This window comes from Bombina bombina, chromosome 5 (genome assembly GCF_027579735.1).
Source record: "Bombina bombina isolate aBomBom1 chromosome 5, aBomBom1.pri, whole genome shotgun sequence".
Taxonomy (NCBI): domain Eukaryota; kingdom Metazoa; phylum Chordata; class Amphibia; order Anura; family Bombinatoridae; genus Bombina; species Bombina bombina.
In genome coordinates, this window is record NC_069503.1 from 214,326,128 (window position 1) to 214,347,201 (window position 21,074).

The following is a 21,074-nucleotide window of genomic DNA, read 5'->3' on the forward strand; positions in this document are numbered from 1 at the left end:
TAAAGAGACAAATGGTTAAAGTCCATCCTATATCTGCACATTTTAGCTATGACCTGCTACATATCTGTTTGGAGCTAAAACTAGACGTTTGCTAAAAGAGACAAATAAATGGTTAAAGCACATCCTATATCTGCACATTTTGGCTATGACCTGCTACATATCTGTTTGGAGCCAAACCTAGACATTTACTAAAATAGACAAATAAATGGTTAAAGCACATCCTATATCTGCACATTTTAGCTATGATCTGCTACATATCTGTTTTGAGCTAAACCTAGACATTTGCTAAAAGAGACAAATACATGGTTTAAGCACATCCTATACCTGTACATTTTAGCTATGACCTGCTACATATCTGTTTGGAGCCAAACCTAGACATTTACTAAAATAGACAAATAAATGGTTAAAGCACATCCTATATCTGCACATTTTAGCTATGATCTGCTACATATCTGTTTTGAGCTAAACCTAGACATTTGCTAAAAGAGACAAATACATGGTTTAAGCACATCCTATACCTGTACATTTTAGCTATGACCTTCTACATATCTGTTTTGAGCTAAACCTAGACATTTGCTAAAATAGACAAATAAATGGTTGCACATCCTATATCTGCACATTTTTCCTATAACCTGCTACATATCTGTTTGGAGCTAAAACTAGACATTTTCTAAAGGAGACAAATGGTTAAAGTCCATTCTATATCTGCACATTTTAGCTATGACCTGCTACATATCTGTTTGGAGCTAAAACTAGACATTTGCTAAAAGAGACAAATAAATGGTTAAAGCACATCCTATATCTGCACATTTTAGCTATGACCTGCTACATATCTGTTTGGAGCCAAACCTAGACATTTACTAAAATAGACAAATAAATGGTTAAATCACATCCTATACCTGTACATTTTAGCTATGATCTGCTACATATCTGTTTTGAGCTAAACCTAGACATTTGCTAAAAGAGACAAATACATGGTTTAAGCACATCCTATACCTGTACATTTTAGCTATGACCTGCTACATATCTGTTTTGAGCAAAACCTAGACATTTGCTACAAGAGGAAAATAAATGGTTAAGCACATCCTATGGGGCCTATCTATCAAGCTCCGAATGTAGGCTCCCCAGAAACAGCAGTTATGAAGCAGCGGTCACAAAGACCACTGCTCCATAACCCGGACAGACTTCGCCACAATTCAACCCGATCGAGGACGATCGGGTTGATTGACACCCCCTGCTGGCGGCCCATTCACCATGAGTCTGCAGGGGACGGCAGCTCTTGTGAGCTGCTGGTGCAATGCTGAATACGGAGAGTGTATTGCTTTCCGTATTCAGCGAGGTCTGTCGGACCTGATCCGCACTGTCGGATCAGGTCCGACAGACTTTGTTAAATAGAGGCCCTTATCTGCACATTTTTGCTATAACCTGCTACATATCTGTTTGGAGCTAAAACTAGACATTTTCTTAAAGAGACAAATGGTTAAAGTCCATCCTATATCTGCACATTTTAGCTATGACCTGCTACATATCTGTTTGGAGCTAAAACTAGACGTTTGCTAAAATAGACAAATAAATGGTTAAAGCACATCCTATATCTGCACATTTTAGCTATGACCTGCTACATATCTGTTTGGAGCTAAAACTAGACGTTTGCTAAAAGAGACAAATAAATGGTTAAAGCACATCCTATATCTGCACATTTTGGCTATGACCTGCTACATATCTGTTTGGAGCCAAACCTAGACATTTGCTAAAAGAGACAAATAAATGGTTTAAGCACATCCTATATCTGCACATTTTAGCTATGACCTGCTACATATCTGTTTGGAGCTAAAACTAGACGTTTGCTAAAAGAGACAAATAAATGGTTAAAGCACATCCTATATCTGCACATTTTGGCTATGACCTGCTACATATCTGTTTGGAGCCAAACCTAGACATTTGCTAAAAGAGACAAATAAATGGTTTAAGCACATCCTATACCTGTACATTTTAGCTATGACCTGCTACATATCTGTTTTGAGCTAAACCTAGACATTTGCTAAAATAGACAAATAAATGGTTAAAGCACATATTATATCTGCACATTGTAGCTATGACCTGCTACATATCTGTTTATATAAACATATACATTTGCTGAAAGACAATTAAATGGTTAATCAACATTCTATATCTGCACATTTTGCACATTACACAAACATTACAGTAGCAATTGTCTAACTTCTTAACCATGTTGTGCACAAGTACTCACCAACGAGCCACCCGTGGGGAAACTGTCTGTCCTCAAACTTTTGCCAGAGTGAGGACTGTCTGAGGATACGGGTGTCATGACTGGCGCCCCCGAAATTCGCAAACATGTTCATAATTTGCATCCGTACATCACAAATGAACTGCATGTTTAAACTATGAAAGTGTTTGCGACTTCGGAAGGGACCCTCTGCTGCTGAAGCCCGCAGAGCAATATAGGTGCAATCTATTGCTCCCTCTTGAGGCATCTCCAATCGTCCTCATTTTGAGGGAATCCTACAAAAAGTCTACAAATTATTTTCATGGTGTTCAGAAACCTTTCAAAAACCACAGAGAAGGTACCTTGTGACAAGCCAGATATGTACCCCTCTACGGATTGAAAGCTTCCGGACGCCAGGACATGTATGCAGCAAACACATCTTGGACATGACAGGAATTGCAGTGCGCATACGCTTGCGTGGCTTTAGTACATCATAAAGCCTCAATAGCTGCTGTCTATTGAGCCTATATTTGTCAAAAACCTCGGCATCGCTCGTGTTATCCAAGGTGAGCCTCATCCTGTGAACAGGAGGAGCCCTAATCCTCAGGTGTTCCACATGCTCCTCTTTGAGGTGCCGGGGACACCATAGTCTGTTGTACATAACTTGTCCTACAGCACCAATACAATCTAACTGGGGGTTGTCCATATTTGCAGAGCCAAGCAGCACAAGCCAAATAGCAAAGCAAACACAAAATGAGTTACAAGGTATGCAAACACACAAAAGCGATTTGATACAATGTTGGTCATCAGGGATGTAAAATTGGATTGAGCAATGTTGCTGCCATATTGTTGCAAAACGATAAAATAACGGCTGACATATATAATATTATATATATAAGGGATTAGCGAGATTTTAATATTTTACATGTACCATTGAAATCACAATAATAATGAAGATATAACAAACCACTTGTCTATGTATATGTAATATTGAGTGAGAAACTGATTAAAGACGCAGTAAAGTCCTTATGCTATATATGTATGTACATGTATGGTTGAAGCTTAGAATGATGCCATCATATTAGCAACCTGCCTGTCTACTTTCCAAATCTTTGTTCTCTTATTCTAGTTTGCAACATTATTATCGTGTGATGATTAAAAAGATAAATGTGTGTTTTGTTGTTGTGTGATGTGTGTTATGTACATATATTTATGTATTGTGACTGTCTCCCACATATGTTCATTTATATAAAGCAGTATAACATTGTTGTTCCTTCCAAAAAAGCGACAACTATAATATTTTCTAATGATATCTTTGAATAATACGAAATTCCTAATGGTATATTATGTTTAAATCCTGATCTTAGAGGGACACTAAAGCCATAATTTATATTTCATGATTCAGACAGAGAATACTATTATAAACAACATTCCAACGTACTTCTAGGATCTAAATAGCTTCATTGTTTATATATCCTTTGTTAAAGAAATAGCAATGCACATGGGTGAGGCAATCACAGAAGGCATCTATGTGCAGCCACCAATCATCATCTACTGAGCCTATCTAGATATGCTGTTTTATCAAAGGATATGAAGAGAATAAATCAAATGATATAATAGAGGTAAATGAGACAACTGTTTAAAATTGCCTACTCTTTCTGAATCATAAAATCTAAAAATTGTGTTTTATGTCTCTTTAAATATGTGTTAATTCTTGAAACTGATTTCCTATTTGTGATGATACAATTGATCATGATTTATAGTTGATGTAATATAATTTCCTAAATGATTTTGACCTTGTACTGATGTTCACACATGTAAAACACATAACTACAGTGCCAAATAGTATATTTTGTGATCTATTTGTCATTGTGGTACCTACTCAAGAATAAATTAATTAGCGCACCCCGTAGACCGCCCATATTATGAGTTTAAAAAGAGAAAATGATCGTGTGCGTTACGGAAAGAGGCTGGTCTCATGCACAAGCACGTATTCCCCATAGAAGTCAATGGAGGAGAGAAATTGAAAGAAAAAAACTTTCAACACTCCTGTTGATCGCTAAGTGAGTGACTTCATGTCATTCTGTGAAAAAATACATGAAATCGTAATAATTTCATAATTAAAATTAGTTTTGTGTACGTAATCTGCTGTATTTTGTTTGTATGTAGCGATTTATATACTGTATGTGATGATATTTGTACAGAGATGTAGCTAAATGAGTGTATGTTCATGTAGGTCTATGGGAGTCAATGTAAAATGGGTTTGTGTGGATTTTTATTCTAACACCCGAGAGCTCGTATCTTTGATCCGTTATATACAGTATATATATTTTTTAAAATGTTATTGAAAATGTATTTATTGTACAGTGTTTGTATGAGTCTAAGTGTACTTTGTATAATATGTTTGAAGTGATTAGTGAAGGTTATTGGTTGCGATATATATCAATAACTACTGGTCTTGAATAGCGTTATGGATTTGTGCGTAGATGGGGATTTTTGTTGCTCTATGGAGGTTTTTCAAACTTGTAATGCCTGCGTTAGGGAAATTGATGCATTATGGGCCATAACGCTACAATTTGAGTCATAATGCACGACTCGTAATCTACCTGAGAGAATGTTATAATATTGAAAATCATTACACTGCTCAACCCAGCTGCTTAATATTTTGTGCAGAACGCTGATAAAATAATCAATAAACAAGAAATATAGTTACAAACCAGGTAACATACATTTCCTAATACATTTTTCAGCCACCACAATGCGCTCATGGCCCTTCATGGTCTCTAGTACGTAGACAAGAGATGCAGCACCACATACAATCAAGTGCTCATGGCCCTTCATGGTCTCTAGTACGTAGACAAGAGATGCAGCACCACATACAATCAAGTGCTCATGGCCCTTCATGGTCTCTAGTACGTAGACAAGAGATGCAGCACCACATACAATCAAGTGCTCATGGCCCTTCATGGTCTCTAGTACGTAGACAAGAGATGCAGCACCACATACAATCAAGTGCAAGTAGGGGTCACACAAGAGAAAGGTCATCCACTTTTGACATTAAACATTTGTAAGGATGCCTTGTTTGATCAGAGCCCACAAATGTAATCATCAGTTTAGCCAGTTCATGGTGTGAATAATTGAGTACACACAATATATTTGTTTATGGCTAATAACCATAACACAGCAGATTAATGTGTACATTATGAAGATTAGGGAATATGGATACATGACAGCAAAAGATAGTTATGGCAAAGTGTGTGATAAACACTATTTGCTGCCCTTAGATGTTATATATTGGTTTTAGACATGACTATAATGAACCTAAGCTTTGGCAGTTATGCTAGTATGTTAATTAGAAGCAGTGAGATGAATCTGAAACCTGTAAGGCTAATTAGATACTCATTACACCTATACAATAACACACACTTAGATTACACTTAGATTACATTGTCCCCTTGGAGTGGGATACTTTTTTTTTTTTTTAAATAATTTTTATTGAGGTTGAAAAAGAACAGGCATACAGAAAAAAAATGTACATTGAAATGTCACAATAAAATCAATAATAATCAACAATATCTTGCGTGGTAATGACAAAATATATATATTAGCGTTCATGTAATCTGCCTGACGTGCGCTATGCCTCCCTGTAAATATAGTTGGCCACTCTTGGACCTTAAGTAAGACTAATCAAGGAATGGAGGACGCTTCTATTAAAGAGATCACTTTTGGACCTCTATCATCAAACCTCATGTTTTCTAATTTTTAACTCTTTGTTGACCATCTATAATTGTAAAGGTAACTAGAATGATTAGGAAAGGAAAAAAAAAACTACTTGGGTTCTCAACGTGGAAAAACAGGTAATATACAATACGGGAACTTATATACTTCCTTAATAAGAGATAGTATCCGTAATGAGACACTAGGACTGCCAACTCAAGAGAGGCAATTACGGGTTGTATTAAGCTCATATGGCTAGTCAACAAGTAATAACGATCAGTCCTGCTGACCTAGAAAGGGCAGATAGATTCATCTCTACACGGCTATGTAAGGATTTGTGTTAAGGAAATAGTTGAGAACCACAGGTAGGGTGCGGTATAGGTAAGATAAACCACTTAATTGGTCCCCCTTAGGTAGGGGGCTCTTTATTATTATGGTGGGGGAGGTGGAAGTTAAGACCGATTCTATAAGTAAGTATGATATTGCAGAACCAAGTACAAAGGAATGCAGGGCAGTAACTTCTAAAAGGCATAATGGCTACAAATAGACAATAACATGTGCTGGATGCTAAATAACAGATGTTATATCACACGGCTTCAATGGGCTTGGAAAAAGGAATTTACCATGTTCTATGGGGAAACAGTAGGCTGATATGTTCTAGGCTTAACCAGGCCTCTGAAATAGGCCTCCAAAGGTAAATCCCATGTAGACAGTTGGACATTTACCAGGGGTTGGGATTGGTTCTCTAGGGCCATATATGGAAGTGAATTAATAGAACTAGAAGGCCATGTGATCAAAGTTCAAGGCCAAAATGTATATACATGTAAATGATTCTGAGGACTGTAAGTATTATTTGATTAAGCAACAGACAAATTGAAAAGCTAAGCATAAATTAGGCACTTAGGTGAGGGAATAAAACAGGTACAAATGCTATGCTTGTGTTCTACAAGGTCAAACCCAGGTTTCAAGAAGTAAATTCTATAAAGCTATGCTGCTCCGGCCGCAAGCAGCACAACAACATGCACTGGAATATGCATGGGAAATCTCCCAGAAACCCGATATACTATATACAAATATGTTATTGTATAGCGATGAGAACTAAGGTTGTGCTAGCTAGGGAGGGTCTAATTTGTGTACTACCGTGAATAATAGCATTGTCACACTGGCAAATAAGTATTAGTAAGAAATAAAACAAGTATAAAACATTTTTTAGGGTATGAATAAACTAAGAAAAACAGAACTAATCAGTATACTCAGCCTTATCAGCTATGTTTAAACACCTATATGAGAGATTACTGACCAACTAATTTGTTAGCAGGTATACAAACAGTAGTATTGAATGCATAGTATGCTTATATGATATCTAAAGCAATGCAAAACAAACCAAAAACAGATATTAAAAAAAAAAAACAGTATAGAGGAGAGATATGCACAATCATCAAGTGTATAGTATAGCTAACAAATGTACACTTTAATCGCAACTGAACCTAACTTAAAACAAGCACTAGCTGTGTACTCATGATAACACAAATTGTTTTAGGAGGGTCACTATTAATAACAGAACAGAGGCAGCGAAGACTGTTAGTGTCCAACTGTAGTGACCATAACGCTACCAACTCAACAAACAACTCAACAAACAAATGAGCATGGCAATGAGCATCATGTAAAACATGGATGTAAAGAAATATCCCCAAACAGGGTTATACTATGAGTTCCATCATTTGGTGGTAGTTCATCCTGAGGATGATAGAGATTAGGTCTGCACTCTTGCGCATGCTTTAGTAGCTGCCAGGGTCCCATAGCCATCGAGACACTGTCAAACGTGTTAAGTATTTGTCTTCACCTGTTAGCTGCAGGTTAATGGTCAGTTCATCAACAACACATTCGCCCACCATGGTAAATTCAAGAGGTATGATCGACTGTGTAGGCAAGTCAAAGAGCCTCCTGCCGTTGCCGGCGATATTTGGCTTGAGTTTAGATAAGAGTTCAAGAGACCGGACCCCTCCAGCTGTTGTCAAAATCTTAGAGCTACCCACATTTATGTCGGCACCAGAGGGAGGGAATCCAAGCCCCCAAGCTCCCCGTGCTGGCGGCACAATGAGATGAGTCTTACCCGTGTTAGCGGTTATCAGCTTATCGGCTCTCTGTGTGAGCTGTGAGTCGATATCCCCTCTCTGAATTTCCGACTGGTCAGAGTCCTCGGAGCAGTTAGTGTGTATCAGAGGCGTTCCAGATCCACAATCACAGTTCATGCCCTGTATTTCAGTATGTCGGTCAGGAGAACAGATAACTCTCTCAAAAGCTGCTACAAGCGTCCGCTCCAGACTTAGGAAGTGGGCATCAATTAATGCCACAAGTTTCTCTCCCCACGTGGCAGACGCCATCTTTAACTCCAGCCCTGCGATAGAAGTGGTGTTATTTTTGCTGAGAGGTGTCCCGTATTAAGCAGCAAGATGTCACAAACTGCATCCTGTAGTTTCAGACTTAAAATTCAGCTGATGTCTCCTCAGTCCTACTGCGAAACATAACTTCTGAAGACGAAATTGCTGTGTATCATAGCATCAGCATCAGTTATCGGTCATTAATAGTGTTAGAGCGCCATCATAGTCAGATATCTTCATGAATAAATCTTCTAGCTTTAGTGAGATTTGAAGGGTTAGTGAGTATAAGGAGATCAAAGGTATATTTATGAGAATAGTTAGATATTTAAACCGGAGCTCCTCCAGAACGGAGTGGGATACTTTTGGTTTAAAATTTATATATGCACATGAACCTAGAGGAGAGAAGAGTTTAAGACAAGATGTACATAATATCAACCCAACAACTACACATGCATGCCTGATATCCATAATGGAACATGTGGCATAAAGCTATCATGTCCATAGATCTTTCTGTGTACAGATATGAAGGTACACAAAAGTAATTTTGCTCACTTTAACTTCTACTACACCTCTCACTTATTTAAATTGATGCACATCTGAAAATGGGGGATCTACATCAATGTTTCCCTAGTGTGCAATAGTGTTGCAGGTTTGACATGTTGTCCATGCTTGTAATTGCCTGTGAAGTGGATAGGATGGGATGTAACTTAAAAAGAGTGCAAAACGGCCATTTTTAATTTGGGTGTTAGTTGTGTTGTTTTAATTATTTTTTCAGTATCTATTTGGTTTTCGAGAATCAGCTGCCATTATCCATTATTAACAATACTGATGTGGTGAAATAGATATTGAATAACTTGGAAGTTGTTAAGGTCAGCTGTGTCTGACTCGGTAAGATTGTGATCATTTTGCAAAAAAAACAAATATGGCCTGATCTTGTTTTTCCGCTATCAAACAAGAATTTTGACCCCTACTAGAGTTCATCATAATCCCTTAGAAAAATGTATCTAATAATTTTTAATGGAAAATCAAGACTATGGGGATTTTTAGAGATACATTTTTTTTATATGTTTTTTCTAAAGGATCATGATGACCCCATTATGTGGTAAATGTAAAACCATAACATTATAAGCCATTAAATACAGAATTTTAAGTAAACAAATTAGAATATTTAATTGATGCTTTATGATGTCCCTTGCATTTTATTGTTTTCCATATATTTTCATTACTGGCGTAATTGACAATTGACATTGTTTATGGGATAATTAATTTAAAATACCTAGGTTTAATGGACCCCATTTTTGAAATAACAGACAGACAAGGTTCCCTACATGGGAGCCTATCTGCCCCTGATCATGGCAAACAGGCACCCAACTTTATATATCTGCTACCTGCATTTAACCTTTCACAAGTATTTCATTGTGCGGTGCCACCCCCATGCTCTCCTGCAAACACTCAATCACCCTGAACAAGCGAGTCGGATGACCAGTGCTTCTTAAAGGGAATTTTTTATTTTTAAGGGAGATATACTAATGTCACTAATGAGAAACCCAAGCAAAGTTATGATGGGTATATTAAACCCTATTAGGGAATAGTGTGTAGACCCTTTAAATTAATATGTTTAGACTACAAAAAAGGGAGAGAAAGTAGGAACATAATTAGTTACTACATACAAGACAGGGATTTCAGCACACTGTTTTTTATTTTATTTAATAGACAAAAGATATGTTGTCACAGCATAAACATAGATTGTAACTGCAGTGCCTATCTAATCAAGCATATACATCATGAGGTCAAGTCTCCAAATACAATATAGACAAATGAACCATAGTGAAATAGCATCGACATCACAAAATACGGGTGTTCAGATTACCTAAAAAAAAAAATAGCAAAAGGTGAAAGCCAACAAATGACAAAGCAACACCTCCACTAGAGGGTGGCTTCAAAGCCAAAGTGAAAAATGGCCACCATAGTGATCCTTGACGATCTATGCTTGTTAACATAAAAAATCTTCAAGCTCTCACCATATCATAAATATAAATACAATGTTGATCAATGCATACATAGGCTACCTTGGTGATCCGTGAGGATCTATGCTGTTGTGAACATATAGTATTATGTGATATTATACTGTACATGTATTTAGACAATGGTAAGTGTTCCGTGATGAGGGGTGTGTACAACACCTGTTTCAGAGGATACCACTATAATACAATAGTACACAGCATCATGAAATATAATGCAGACATAGGATCTATGTACACCCCAGTTAAATCAGGGCGCTACCAGTACAGGGTTTGGTACAGCTTAGATTAATACAGTTGCATATATCATAATCAGCAACAAACGTGTCCATAAAAAGTTTAGGACAAGACAGTCCAGCGCGTGAAAAGAGAACAGTTTGTGTAACAAACTGTGGATTCCTCTGTTTTTTTACGCTTACCATTGTCTAAATACATGTATAAAATTACATAATACTATGGGGCATATTTATCAAGCCCGTAAGAAGCTTGATGCCCTGTGTTTCTGGAGAGACTTCTAAACACCGCTGCTCCATAACCTGTCCGCCTGCTCTGAGGCGGCGGACAGAAATTGCCAGAAATCAATCCGATCGAATACGATCGGGTTGATTGACACCCTCTGCTGATGGTGCAATGATAAATGCTGAGAGCGTATGCTGTCGGCATTTATCGATGTGCAGCGGACATAATCCGCAACATCGGATCATGTCCGCTCAGGCACGTCCTCATTAGGAGGTCACTTAACGACCAAGGACGTGCCTGGCACGTCCTCTGGGGTTTGAAGCTCTGGAAGCGATCCTGATTTCTTTACAGCAGCTTTTAAGGTATTGCAGTGATGCCTCGATATTAAGGCATCAGTACAATACCTTTTTTGGCACACCGATGCAGAGAGAGCTACTCTGTGGCCCTCTCTGCATCATCCAGCGATGGTGCCGATCATTGGTGGGTGGAAGCAGCTGCAGGGAGGCAGGTGGGTGGCCCATCACTGGCAATCTTCCCGGAAATGATTGCCGGATGTGCGCAGGAGCACGCGGGGGTGCACCCTCGATCGTGCCATTTTTTATTTTGAAGTAGTGGGAGAGGGTGGTGGGTGAGAGAGCAGGGGGGAAATATTTTTTTTGAAATAGGTCTGGGAGGGGGAGGCAGTAGGGTTTGGAGGGGGGGCAGCTAAACTACAGCAAAATAGAGGGGGGTTTTTTAAAAAAAAAAAAACAACAACATTTAAATGCAAAATGGTGGAAAAAAGTTAGTGGGGTGAGGGTTAGAGAGCTCTAAGGAGGGATCAATGAGGCTGGGGGCTAAGGGGGATCCTGCACAGCAGAATATATATTTTATTTAAAAAAAAATTAATTTGATCGCATTTGGCGGTGAAATGGTGGCATGAAATATACCAAAATTGGCCTATATCAATACTTGAGGGTGTCTACTACACTACACTAAAGCTAAAATTAACCCTACACACTCCCTACAAGCTCCCTAATTAACCCCTTCACTGCTGGGCATAATACACATGTGGTGCGCAGCGGCATTTAGCGGCCTTCTAATTACCATAAAGCAATACCAAAGCCATATATGCCTGCTATTTCTGAACAAAGGGGATCCCAGAGAAGCATTTACAACCATTTATGCCATAATTGCACAAGTTGTTTGTAAATAATTTCAGTGAGAAACCTAAAGTTTGTGAAAAAATATGTGAAAAAGTGAACATTTTTTTTTATTTGATCGCATTTGGCGGTGAAATGGTGGCATAAAATACCAAAATTAGCCTATATCAATACTTGGGGATGTCTTCTAAAAAAATATATACATGTCAAATGATATTCAGGGATTCCTGAAAGATGTAACTAGAGCTAATTTTGAAAAAAAGTGGTTTGGAAAAAGCAAAGTGCTACTTATATTTATTGCCCTATAACTGGCAAAAAAAGCAAAGCAGATGTAAACATTGGGTATTTCTAAACTCAGAACAAAATTTTGAAACTATTTAGCATGGGTGTTTTTTGGTGGTTGTAGATTTGGGGGATTTTTCCATTTTTTTCTCATATTTTATAATTTTTTTATAGTAAATTATAAGATATGATGAAAATAATGGTATATTTAGAAAGTCCATTTAATGGCGAGAAAAACGGTATATAATATGTGTGGGTACAGTAAATGAGTAAGAGGAAAATTACAGCTAAACACAAACACCGCAAAAATGTAAAACGAGCCTTGGTCCCAAACGGACAGAAAATGGAAAAGTGCTGTGGTCATTAAGGGGTTAAAGAAAAATTTGGGTTTAGTATCCCTTTAACTTGTAAGCCTTCCCCACAAGGACTTCAAAACAGCTTCTGCTGCTTAACATATGGAGCCCACTATCTTAAATAGTGATGATGTAGATGTCTTGATTGCAAAGTTTGCTATCTAATTTCTGAAAAGCAAATATATATATACATCTTTCAAGATCATGGTATTTTGCTATAATTTTCAAAACATACTGAAAGTGTAATAGTAGTCAAACCAGCATATTACATGGGTAGATAATTCACCTAACAAAGCGTTGTTATTTTATTTTAAATAGTGCACAAACTTTACAAGCAGCTTGAGCACTGAGGTAAAAAAAAAATCACAACTGAAGGAGAGTAATATATTCCATTTTAATTTGTTTATAAGGGGACATTTATTTTGTTTTCTTAATTAATCAGTTCATTTAAGTTAAAATATGTAAATGTTAATAATACATTGATGTATACATTCAAATACATTTGTTAAAACAAGAAAAAAAAAAACACTTTTAGTACGAAGGAGCTCAAAATAGGCATTGGGAAGATGATTGTGTCAGACAAAGAAAGTTGATTGCTGTCATCATTTTTCTTTGGTGAGTTTTGCTTATGTTCCAGCTACTAAATGAATGATTACTTTGGTGTACTGCATGCAAATGCACTATTTGTAAATAGCAAGTTTTGCAATGTTTCCTTCCTGTACAATGTGTAACAGTTCTGCAAATACCATTTGCAAACAACATTGAATGTATTTGCATGTACAGAGTTTTAAAGCATTTAAAATGCTTTATTTCAAGGTGCAATTAAGCACAATTTCTAAATGTGACACCGTTTTGTGAAATTACTAATTGCAACAATACAGGGAGTGCAGAATTATTAGGCAAGTTGTATTTTTGAGGATTAATTTTATTATTGAACAACAACCATGTTCTCAATGAACCCAAAAAACTCATTAATATCAAAGCTGAATAGTTTTGGAAGTAGTTTTTAGTTTGTTTTTAGTTATAGCTATTTTAGGGGGATATCTGTGTGTGCCGGTGACTATTACTGTGCATAATTATTAGGCAACAAAAAACAAAACAAAAACAAATATATACCCATTTCAATTATTTATTTTTACCAGTGAAACCAATATAACATCTCAACATTCACAAATATACATTTCTGACATTCAAAAACAAAACAAAAACAAATCAGTGACCAATATAGCCACCTTTCTTTGCAAGGACACTCAAAAGCCTGCCATCCATGGATTCTGTCAGTGTTTTGATCTGTTCACCATCAACATTGCGTGCAGCAGCAACCACAGCCTCCCAGTTCAGAGAGGTGTACTGTTTTCCCTCCTTGTAAATCTCACATTTGATGATGGACCACAGGTTCTCAATGGGGTTCAGATCAGGTGAACAAGGAGGCCATGTCATTAGATTTTCTTCTTTTATACCCTTTCTTGCCAGCCACGCTGTGGAGTACTTGGACGCATGTGATGGAGCATTGTCCTGCATGAAAATCATGTTTTTCTTGAAGGATGCAGACTTCTTCCTGTTCCACTGCTTGAAGAAGGTGTCTTCCAGAAACTGGCAGTAGGACTGGGAGTTGAGCTTGACTCCATCCTCAACCCGAAAAGGCCCCACAAGCTCATCTTTGATGACACCAGCCCAAACCAGTACTCCACCTCCACCTTGCTGGCGTCTGAGTCGGACTGGAGCTCTCTGCCCTTCCAATCCAGCCACGGGCCCATCCATCTGGCCCATCAAGACTCACTCTCATTTCATCAGTCCATAAAACCTTAGAAAAATCAGTCTTGAGATATTTCTTGGCCCAGTCTTGACGTTTCAGCTTGTGTGTCTTGTTCAGTGGTGGTCGTCTTTCAGCCTTTCTTACCTTGGCCATGTCTCTGAGTTTTGCACACCTTGTGCTTTTGGGCACTCCAGTGATGTTGCAGCTCTGAAATATGGCCAAACTGGTGGCAAGTGGCATCTTGGCAGCTGCACGCTTGACTTTTCTCAGTTCATGGGCAGTTATTTTGCGCCTTGGTTTTTCCACACGCTTCTTGCGACCCTGTTGACTATTTTGAATGAAACTCTTGATTGTTCGATGATCACGCTTCAGAAGCTTTGCAATTTTAAGAGTGCTGCATCCCTCTGCAAGATATCTCACTATTTTTTACTTTTCTGAGCCTGTCAAGTCCTTCTTTTGACCCATTTTGCCAAAGGAAAGGAAGTAGCCTAATAATTATGCACACCTGATATAGGGTGTTGATGTCATTAGACCACACCCCTTCTCATTACAGAGATGCACATCACCTAATATGCTTAATTGGTAGTAGGCTTTTGAGCCTATACAGCTTGGAGTAAGACAACATGCATAAAGAGGATGATGTGGTCAAAATACTCATTTGCCTAATAATTCTGCACTCCCTGTAAAAGAGGAATATGGTGCCGTTTTTATCTATGTCTAAACTTGTGATATGTACATCATACTTAAGTATAGATATTTCTCATTGTTTATGTCACTATTTCTTTGGTGTTTAATCTTCAGATAAAGCCAGCCTTTTTTTCTGTGAAGACTAATAAAGGTTACACTAAATTACAGTGCAGATGTTTTACTAATTAAAAACATTTATTTATCCTCTTATCCTACAATATTATATTTTTCTGATTCACCAAGTTCTCTTTGAACAGTCTAAGAGAAAATTGTATTAATCACAGTACAGTATGCAAAAGCTTTCAAAACCTATACAAAACTTAAAGCTGAGTGCTATTACATTGTATTTCATTTTAATATCTTTAGATGATTGGTTAAACTGATTAACCATAGTTGCCTATGTTTTTGAAGCACGGTGAAACGTGTCGGATTAACTTTTAAAGATTCCTAAGGTGCTGTGAGACGCAAATTGAGACGTGAGTGGGACTTGTATCCCTGAGAAAGGGATTTTGGACATTGTGTCCCCTTCCCTCTGATACATTGATGTACCTATGATAAGGAATGTTTTATGTTTTAATAAATATATTTTATTTACTTTACTGGTTGTTAGCTGGTTGTGGGCTATTTACAAAATAATACTTATACGATTGAGCTTGTTTTAAAGCTGAAACATACGTGAGTAAACCAAATAGAAGGTTCTTATAGTGAAATATCCAACAGGATTGCACTATATTTTTGCGCTCTCTCCTTTAAGGTGTTTTTAGTGAATATAACCTAGAGGACGTGCTGGGTGTGAGCCTATCAGATCACTGTGTATATGCGATATAACTCATTAAAAGCTCTTAAATATGTGAGTATTATAGCACTATTGTAACAGATATTTTGTTAAGATGGAAATGCACTATTCTCTATTCACTCTTTTTGAGGTATTGACATCCATTATTGGAGAAACTGAAGAGCCAAGTAATATAAGTGTATGCTCTTATAATTGATTCTATTTTTTTTATTTTTTTTTTTAAATTCTTTTTATTGAGAGAAAACATGTGGATACATACATACAGTCAGATCAATAATACATCACAATTCTCAGTCTTTTATACAAGATATAGCTCAAATTAGAAGTAAGTAGTACTTTTAGAGATCACCATCTCCATCATTCCAGTCATTTGTATCACATCAGTATTTTACTGTGTATAGCTTCTCAAATTATCAATAATCCCACATGTATCTGACTCTCTTATTTTAATTTTTTATGGAGAGACAAGGGTCTCTCTCTCAACTATCCTAAACTTAACTCAACAACAAACCTAACCTTATAGCTAATCTATCTAACTAATTTAACCATTGAATTATGTGACCATATTTTCAGTTTATTGGTTGCTCCCAAATATCTCGATGATCCAGCAAAAAGGGGGGAGGAAGAAAAAAAAAGGGGGGGGGAAGGTGAGGTTAATGAAACACTATATGATTCCACCCCTGTCTCGTGCCCCTTTGCAACGTGACATCCAAGGAGAACAAATTATTGACACATATAATGGCAATGGTAGAAGAATAAAGATTCTCAATAAATGAGATGAAGGGACCCGAGAAATTAAATTTAGGAAGGCCTCCGGGAGTTTACCCCCCGCCTCAGACTGCTTCTTAGTCCAATAGTACTGAAGAATCTGCAGCACTCGACGTACATTCACCTCAGAAGATCTTGCCAGCATGAATCCCGTCTGATCTTCATGGATCAAATCCGGTAAGATAAATTTAACACGTTCCGCCAACAATTTTGTCAGTATCCTATAGTCCGAGTTCAGTAGCGAAATTGGCCTATAAGAATCCGGGAGAAGAGTATCTTTACTCGCTTTACTCTCGGATGAGAGTGATATATGCAGCCGTAAAGGTCTTGGCAGGCCTGTCCGCATCCGAAAAGTAACCCGAGTAAAGATCAGTGAGTACCGGGACCACACTTGTTTTCAACATTCTATAAAATTCTATAGGCAGCCTGTCTGGGCCCACTGCTTTGCCTAGACTTAGAGACATGATCGTCTTATCTACCTCTTCCCTGGTAATAGGCCCTTTAACCTTGTCTAATTGCTTCTCCGACACCTGCGGTAGCTCAATGGAGTTCCAGAATTCATGCATAGACTCCCCGAGCTATACTGATTACTGGAATATAGCTTAGAATAGTAAGAGGCAAATGCCTCAGCAATCCATTTGGGGTCTTTAACCAGTGTATCCCCGTCTTTAAGAGCAGCTATAAAACGCGTAGTTGACTTTAAAATAACCAAAGAAGCCAGTAATCTACCCTACTTATCTCCATATCTATAGTACCTGCCCCTATTTCTCAATAGGGTTTGGGAGGCTTGATATGTCAGCATTGCATCATGCATCTGATGATATAGCCATGTGGGTGTATTCCGATACGTGATATAAGCGGCAGCTAGCTCATCTCTCATTCTCTCAAGCCTTTCCGTATGCATCTTTTTCCTGCGGGATAAAAAAGCTAAAATATTTCCCATGTTAGAACCACCTTTGCCATTTGCCAAAAGAGCTCTGGAGTCGACAAATGTTGTACATTATTGGCTTGGACACCATTCCAGCACTTCTCCATATATTGCTGAAACTCTTGAGAAGTAAGCAAATATTGTGGCAATCTAAGATTTCTGCGGTTGTTTGGACATGGTAAAGTGTCCAAAAAGAGCCCTATGGGTGCATGGTCAGAGACCACCACTTCCCCAATTTTAACATCTACAATTTGAGGGATTAGGGAGTTAGAAGTCATAAATAAGTCAATACGAGACATGGTGGGTGAGGCCCGGGAGATACATGTAAACAATTTGCCATCTGGGTTTAGCTTGCGCCATATGTCAATCATATCCAGTGATGATGTCAGAGATTGAAAACTTTCTAATTCAAATTTGTTGCTAATCTTAGGTTGCGGTCCACTAGTCTGTCCACTGGGATCCCTGAGCCTGTCGCACCGAGAATTGGGAGTGAGATTTAAGTCACCCCCAATTATAAGAGGAGTATCCAGGAATGGGGTCAAGACTCTAATCAGGTTTTCCAAAAATGCCTTGTCTCTTTTATTAGGAGCATAGATATTACACATTGTGTACATTTTGCCAGCAATTTTGGCCTGAACTAAGATATAACGTCCCTCTGGGTCAGTCACTACCGTCGCATCTTCAATGTCTAGTTTTTTACCAAATAAAATAGCTACCCCTCTGCTGGCAGTTTTGTAAGAGGCAAACTCAACCCTCCCAACCCAGTCCCTCTTAAGCTTAGTGTGTTCTAGGTCAGTTAGATGCGTCTCCTGTAAGAATGCGATATCCGCGCCTCTCTTTCTTAGCTGCGTGAGAATAGTTTTCCTCTCAATAGGGGAGTGGATTCCCCCTACATTCCAAGAGTAAATACTAAATTTCAATGACTGTTAGGATACTCAATATGTGTACTGACAAGGGAGGTGCAGGAGGGGGGGAAAGAAAAAAAAAAGGGGGGGAGACTCTCACCCTCCTCAGTGCAGCACCACCACATCCAAGAGCATCTGAACAACATTGTCTGCAAAAAAATCTGCAAAAGTATAATATCAGTAAATGATATTGTCATACAAGTACAAACAGGTGTCCTCACTCCCAATGGATCCACACCAAAGTATGACTTGTTCTTTACACATTCTGCATATATACATGGGAGCACAAAGCCCTTTGGGGCTCGGATGACCTTTGTAGCCCGAAGCTTCTTTATCTTAATCCAATCCCACCACCCAAACAGTGTACCCAAACATAAATACAAATAGCAACCAAGCCAGTTGCCAGTGAGGGGTGTCCCCCCTCCCATGTAAGGGGCCCCCCCAAGCAATTAAGTCTGGAAAGAAAATACAGTAGGTTAACAATGAGCTGTAAACATGTCTTTTAGCTCCTATCATAAAATTTTCACATTTCTGAGTCCACATTTCCCACTTGCTATCGGAGTTGAGGAGCAAATCATAATTTCCAACCAGGGCAAGTTTATTGAACATGGGTTGCCCAAACCCAACAAAAACCACGAACCAGAATAATAAACCTATATCATGAACATGCGGGGAGTCCCCCAACTAGGATGAGGCATCATCCCTATCCTGGCTTTGAGAGCCATCACTTAAGTTAAATATTGGGAATCATAGTTGTCCCTAGTACAGTATAATCTATCAACCCTCTTCCCCCCTTTGCGTGGCCAGGGCTCCTGGAGCCATTCTCTGCATCCAGGAAGTCTTGCGCTGTCTGCGGGGAGTCAAAGAATTTAGGGCCTCTGTGGGTGGCTAGTTTTAGTTTAGCAGGGCATAGTAAGTAAGCTTGCCTATCCTCCTTATGTAATCTAGAACATAGTGAAGAGAATTCCCTACATCTTCTCATCAGATCTACAGAGTAGTCCTGAAATAATAGGATCCTAGAGTTATCATAAGTCACATCTCCCATTTTTCTATATGCCCTGAGCACAGAAAGTTTAGTCTGAAAGTGGAGGAATTTGATCATTACAGGATGTGCCTTTTGGGGCCTACTCTGTGCGCCCTCTCTACGCTGCCCAGCAAGGCATCAGGGGAGATATTTAATAGAGAAGGGAGGGTGTTCGCAAAAAATTTTTAAAATATAAACTGGCTTTATAGATTCAGGCAGTCCAAACAGGCGAACATTATTTTGCCTCAATCTGTTTTCTAGATCATCAATTTTTTGTTGTAGTGCTATTGAGTGTTTCTCTAAGGTTTCAATTTTACCAACACTAACATTTTGTGTGTCCTCAAGGTCAGAGATCCTGGTCTCCACCTCTGTTACCCTTGTCGAGAACTGCTTAACCTCTTCTGCCAATGTGTCAACCCCTTTCTGAAGGTTCTCTATTTTGGGCAAAAATAAAGTGGAAATTTGTTTGACAATGGGGTGTGGGTCTAGGGTGTGGACCTCCTGTAAGGAGTCAAAGGAGGATGCCTGGGTGCCAATGTCTGATCCTAGTTTGGCACTGCGATCAGAATTTTTGTTACGGTGTGCCATTATAGTTGGGATAAGGTATTTCTCCATACACACCAGGACGTACCACCCCTATAATAAAACAAAGATCATATGGTTAATTAAACCTGTACTTTACGGCATGTAAATCACAAGCGCATATCATGTACTGTATCCAAGAGGTTTTCAAATGGAGCACAATTATGTTAGGTATCTGAGGTGCAGTTATGAGTCATAGAAGCCCTGAAATTAAATATATAGCACCTCTGTGGAGAAGAATTATCTACCCTGTGAAAACAAAGGTTCATTAAACCAGCACTTTACAGACATGTAAATTATACAACATATGCTGCATCTGAGTGCCCAGTGGATCAATATTGTAGTAGATATCTAAGATGAAATTATGAGTCACAGATGCCTTGAGATTAAATATATAACACTTCTGTGAAAAAGTGCTATCCACCCTGTAACAACAAAGGTCATATGGTTAATTAAACCAGCACTTTGCAAGCATGTAAGTCACAAGCGTATAACCTGTACTGCATCCAATAGGTTTCAAATGGAGCACAATTATAGTAGATATCTGATGTGCCTTGAACAAAGTGCGCACTTTTATTAGATTTCTATCCAGCCTGTCTTCACATACCCATGCCAAGTATAATCAAAGGCAGTCCCGTTCAAAGTCAGTCCCAAATGTTATATTAAAGGGTCTTTATTCCAGTTTATGCCCCAGTTTCAATATGTTCTCCTTGGGGTGCCCCACAGAAATACCTGCACAGTCTCTGATAACCCCTTCAGTCTCTCATGTTTAAACCTTGACTACACACACGTGCAGGGATCTCTGCCAGACAGGCCTTTCAGCAGTAAGGGGCAAACAAAGTAAAATGAATCTTTGTCAAGTAGCTGCAAAGTCTTACCAGTCTCCGCTGAGAGAATCACTTCTCTGAGCGAAATTGTGGCAACAAGTTGGTCCATTGATACAAGCAGGGGGTCTGCTATGTTGTAAGATGGCGCTTGGTGTTTTCACGCTTCCTTCCCTCTGGTTCTCTTATTTCAGTTTGGAGTGATGGAGGTCCGTTGCTCAT